This window comes from Chiloscyllium plagiosum, chromosome 4, assembly GCF_004010195.1.
Source record: "Chiloscyllium plagiosum isolate BGI_BamShark_2017 chromosome 4, ASM401019v2, whole genome shotgun sequence".
Lineage (NCBI taxonomy): Eukaryota > Metazoa > Chordata > Chondrichthyes > Orectolobiformes > Hemiscylliidae > Chiloscyllium > Chiloscyllium plagiosum.
Window position 1 is genome coordinate 30361550 of NC_057713.1, and position 6000 is coordinate 30367549.

A 6000-nucleotide genomic window follows, 5' to 3' on the forward strand; every position below is an offset into this window, starting at 1 on the left:
TTGTACCTTATTATCCAGTAGTTCTACCCGTTTTCCCTGTCCTACACTAATTCAAAAACAACAGCCTAAGAAATTCCCGTTTGCTTTCATTTCTATCCCAAATGTTTCATTTAATTGTATCTCATAGGTGTCCCCCCCCCAGAATTGCTTCGTGCCATGTGGTTTTCTTTATCGTTAAGTATATTGGGTTACACCTTTTATCGGAATAATCGAGACCTGGTCGGAAGGGGGCCCGGTGTACTGTGACGAGACCATTATACCAAGTACCATCCCCAAGGCCATCCCCATAGGACTTAAGATGTATCTCTGATCTGCGGTACTGTCTCTGATTATCTACATCCCCACAATTTACTAAGCTGCGTGCACCAGCATCTATTACTTGTGGATTATCAGACTCAGGAACCGTTAATAACACGTACAAAAATGATATTTGACAAAATCCCGATACTAAGAGGGCTAGCATCATAACTCTAAACATCCCCAGCATTCTAAAAAAAACATGCTGAAGCACAAAAAGACTTAATATACAATCCTACAGGAATAATCCCGCGCTCGCATCGCCACTGTATAATCAGTTACTCAAAGTCTCTTTAGCCTGAGTTTCAGCGGTTCTTGCATTGATTCAGCTGTCCAGACTTCTTCCTCAACTGGAGATTCCACTGGCCCTTTGATCCGAGTGTAGTGAGTCCAGCCTTTCTCCGCCATCCTTATTGCCGTTTCGGTAATCAAAAGAGCCTGATACGGCCCTTCCCAGTCCGGCTGCAATTTAGTCTCTGTCCATGATTTTACTAAGACCCAATCTCCCGGCCGGATGGGATGAACGGTGAATTCAAGGGGCAGAGTCTGTGCCAATAAACCCTGTTTCCTGAGGAAAGACAAAGAGGAGGACAAGCCCAGTATATACTTCTTTAAGAGCAAGTCTTTAGTTTCGGGAATTGTCAATTCTCCATTCGTTCCCAGATAAAGTAATTCAAATAAGATTTCATAAGGGGATAGTCCCAAATCTTTCCTTGGGGCTGTTCGTACTCGCAAGAGAGCTATAGATAAACATTTGGTCCAAGGGAGTCTGGTTTCTATTATCAATTTAGAGAGCTGTCTTTTGAGTGTTTGGTTCATTCTCTCAACCCTTCCTGACGATGACAGGTGCCATGGAGTATGGAACTCCCAGGAAATTCCCAACCCTTTCATTACCCCCTGTAACACTTTAGAGGTAAAATGAGTTCCTTGGTCGGAATCTATACGGTTCACTAGCCCATATCGGGGAATTATGTGCTCTAATATTGTTTTAGACACCCCACTCACAGTGGTAGTAGCTAAGGGGGTATGCCTCAACCCAACCAGATAGATGATCTACTATGACAAGCATATATTTTAGTCTTCCTACTCTGGGTAGTTCAGTATAATCTACTTGTATACTCTGGAAGGGTCTCAATCCTGGGTGTCTTCCTCCCGGGGTCTGTTTTCTCAAGACTTTCTTATTTACCTTTCTGCATATTATACATCCCTCACATATTTGTTTAGCAATTGTATATATTTCTTTACATCCATATTCCCTAACAACTAAATCACACATTGCTTGTACTCCCCAATGGCTGCCTTGATGTAGGACAGCCATAATTTCTCACATCATCATTTTGTTTAACATTTCCCTTCCATCAGGTAACATCCAATGCCCATCTGTTGTTTTTGCAGCCCCTAAATCTTGCAATTCTTTTTCCTCTCTTTCAGTAAATGTCAGAGCTTCCTGAGGATCTGGGACAGTAGGTATTAGGGAATGAATCACAACTTCTTGTGGGTTCAGGGCTGCTTCCTTAGCCACTTCATCGGCTAATCTATTCCCCCTAACTTCTGATTCATTTCCTTTCTGATGACCATTTACATGCACTACCGTTATTTCTCGGAGGAGTAATAGGGACTGCAAGACCCGTTTAATCAACTTCTCATGTGCTAATTCCTTCCCCCGGCTATTGATCAGTCCTCTTTCCTGCCATATCTTTCCGAAAGTGTGCACAACACCAAATGCATATTTAGAGTCAGTGTATACTGTTCCCTCTTTATTTTCTAACACCCTAAGGGCTCTTTCCAATGCATAGAGTTCGCAGGTCTGAGCTGACCACCCATTTGGCAACCTTCCTGCCTCTACCACACTACCTTTCGTCCCGTCTACGACTGCATACTGTCTTTTCCCTTCAGTCACCCGGGATGATCCATCTATAAAAAGTCGGGCTCCTGCATGAAGCAGAACATCTCTCAGGTCCATGCGGACCTTAGTTTGTATTCTATAATGTCAAGGCAGTCGTGCTCTGGATTCTGAGGAGATTCTCCTTCCCCTTTCCAAAGAAAGGTAGCTGGATTTAAACAATTGTCCGTGACCAACACTAGATCATCTTTTTCTATTAATATTGCCTCATATTTCAGAATCCGCGAGTCTGTCAACCATCGCCCAGCTTTTTGATTTAGGATCATTCTCACTTGGTGTAAGGTGCTTACTATTAGGGCTCCCCCAAATGTAAGCTTTCTGCTTTCCTCCACCAACAGTGCAGTGGCAGCTAAGGCCTGCACGCACTCAGGCCACCCCCGGGATACTGGATCCAATAGCTTCGAAAGATATGCTACTGGCTGTTTAATTCCTCCCCACCCCTGGGTTAATACTCCCAAAGCCGGTTCCTTATCTATGGTAGCAAAGAGGTGGAAAGGTTTATCTAGAGAAGGTAAGGCTAACACGGGGGCATGGATCAGATCTCTTTTGAGTTCCTCAACTAGTTCTTTTTCCTCATCATTCCAACTTAGACACTTTGGTTCTTCCTCTAATAGTTTGAGATATAATTTCTTAGTCTTTTGAGCATAAGAATCAATCCACACTCTGCAATATCCCGTTAGACCCAAAAATTTACGTAACTCCCGTTTAGTCCTGGGCAGCGGCATCCCCACTATTTCCTCTATCCGTTCCGGGCTTATCTTTCGCTTTCCCTCACTAACTAAATGTCCCAAGTATTTCACTTCTCGCTCCACATATTGTAGTTTGTTTTTAGATACTCGCAGTCCCTGCTGACCCAGAAAATTCAATAATTTGTTAGTGGCTTCTACTACTCTTTCTCTTCTTTTTCCTGTTACTAAGACGTCGTCTACATACTGCAACAGGGTAGTCCCCTTAGGGCTGCTAAATTTCTCCAATATTTGTTCTAACATCTGTCCAAATAAATTCAGGGATTCCGTAAACCCCTGGGGGAGCACAGTCCACCGGTATTGCTGTTTCCATCCTGTCTTGGGATCTTCCCATTCAAAGACAAACAAATTCCTACTTTCCTCCGCCAAGGGATAAGCCCAAAAGGCATCCTTTAAATCTATCACACTAAACCATTTGTGGTCATGAGGGATCTTACTTAATAACGTATAGGGATTAGGCACCACTGGGTGCCTGATCTGTACTATTCGATTCGATGTTCTCAAATCCTGCACCAATCGATAAGTTCCGTCGGATTTCCGTATTGGTAGAATTGGGGTATTATAAGGAGACATACATGGCTCCAACAGTCCATCTCTGATCAGTCCCTCAATTACTGGCTGTAGTCCTCGTTTACCTTCTATGGAAATGGGTTATTGTCGCTCACAGATAACGTCCCCTTTCCTTTTTAAACATATTTCTAGGGGAGGGATCTATATTTTTCCACGATTCCCTTCTCTAGCCCATACAATAGGGTCCATCTCTCTCTCCACATCCTCTGTCAACATTGCCATTTGTACAACTAATTCTTTTTTCTGAATTCCAATCTCCAGTCCTAAGCGGATAATTAAATCTCTCCCTAGTAAGTTACTTCCTATGTCAGGGATATACAACAGTTCCCCTGTGACTGTATCCTTAGGACCTTCTACCATCATAGGTTCAAATTCTGGAACAGTATCCTTCCCCTTTTACCTCGGAAACAGTAATTGACCGTGTTGACATTCCTACTTTCTTTGGTTTAAAATTCAGTGATGACCGTGCTGCCCCCGTATCTACTAGGAAGACTACCTCTTCCCTACAGGGTCCCACCTTCAAGTTTATCAAGGGTTCCTGGTGTATCCCCGGGGGCAGGAACCCCTGACACCCCTATTCTTCATCAAAATTCATAAGCAGAATTTCCCTTTCTTCCCTTTGTAGATCAGGACACTCCCGCTTAAAATGCCCTATCTTTCCGCAATAATAGCATCCTGCCTGTGGAGACTTCCATCTCTGCTCCTGTCGTCCGAACCCTCTATCCAATGCTCCCCCTTGTCCTCTACCTCTTCCTCTCTGTCCTACATGCTGCCACTCGCCGCTCCGATTGCTCACTATTGGTTCCATTCTTTTCTTAACTACTTCATCAACCGTAGCTACCATCATTTTTGCCTTCTGTTTTTGTCTTTCATCCTCTCTCTTTACAAACACTTTCTGTGCCTCTCTTAACAATTCATCTAATGGTTTTTTGCTCCACCCTTCTATCTTCTATATCTTTCTCTGTATGTCTGGCCATGCCTTTGTCACAAAATGTACTTTCAAAAGATCCTGTGCCCTGGGACCTCAGGGTTCATTCCAGAGTATTTCCACATTGAGTCTCTTAATCTTTGCAAGAAAGCTGAGGGAGTCTCATCTTTCTCCTGACTAACTTCAAAGGTTCTAGTCAAATTCTGTGACTTCGGAACTGCCTGTCTTATTCCTTTTAGAATCAGGTCTTTCAATTCCCTCATTTCTTCTCTATGCTCCGGGTTTTGATTTTCCCATTGGGGGTCTCTAAGGGGAAACTTCGTCTCTCCCTGTCCAGCATCCACATCTCCAATGGGATGTTCCCTGTCCCATATTTTAATGGCTGCTCCTCGTATAAGTCCCCTTTCTTCCCCAGTAAATAGTATATTCAGAATAGATGTTAACTCAGTCCACGTATACAGACTGGGCCCCAAGAATTGATCAACTTGTTCAGACAACCCTACCGGATCCTCAACCAAGACCTTCATCTCCTTTTTAAATGTTCTGACCTCCCCACTGGTGAGGGGGGCACTTACAAACCCAATCTCTTTGTCCCCTATTGGTACCTCCCGAAGGGGATAAGTCTTTACATTCTTCCCCTTTTTTTGTTTTTGTTTTTCCCCCTTAGACTTTGGTTTAGATACTCCTCTACATCTACTTTATCTGCCCTTTCTTTTGTTGAGGATTGAGGGTAGGGAACAACAACATCCCCGTCCACCGCCCCTTCGTCCTCCACTTGTGGGTCATCTGTTCCCTGTACCTGTCTGTCTGTCTCTCCTCCTCCCCCATTTTCACCTAATCTGATTTTATGGTACGGGGTTGGGTGTGGGGGGGGGGGGGGGGGGGGCAAGCAGCCAAGAGGATCCCAGGGACTGGGTGGGGCAGAGGGGGTATCCTTTGTCTTTACTACCATCATTCCCAAACTGCCCTTCCAACAGGACATATAGTTCACCTCTTCTTGACTAAAAGGTTGTTTTTTATTCACATACAACTCTAAATACTGACATAGGATCCACAAACCTGACTGCCCCGGCCGACCCATTGTCTCCGCCTGCTCCTGCCCCACCGAACTCATCTCCGCATACCTTGACACCGTCCTGTCCCCCTTAGTCCAAGAACTCCCCACCTACGTTCGGGACACCACCCATGCCCTCCACCTGATCCATGATTTTCGCTTCCCCAGTCCCCAACGCCTTATCTTCACCATGGACATCCAGTCCCTGTACACCTCCATCCCCCATCACGAAGGACTCAAAGCCCTCCGCTTCTTCCTTTCCCGCCGTACCGACCAGTACCCTTCCACAGACACCCTCCTTCGACTGACTGAACTGGTCCTCACCCTGAACAACTTCTCCTTCCAATCCTCCCACTTCCTCCAAACCAAAGGAGTAGCCATGGGCACCCGCATAGGCCCCAGCTATGCCTGCCTCTTCGTAGGATAAGTGGAACAGTCCATCTTCCGCAGCTACAATGGCACCACCCCCCACCTTTTCCTCCGCTACACCGATGACTGTATC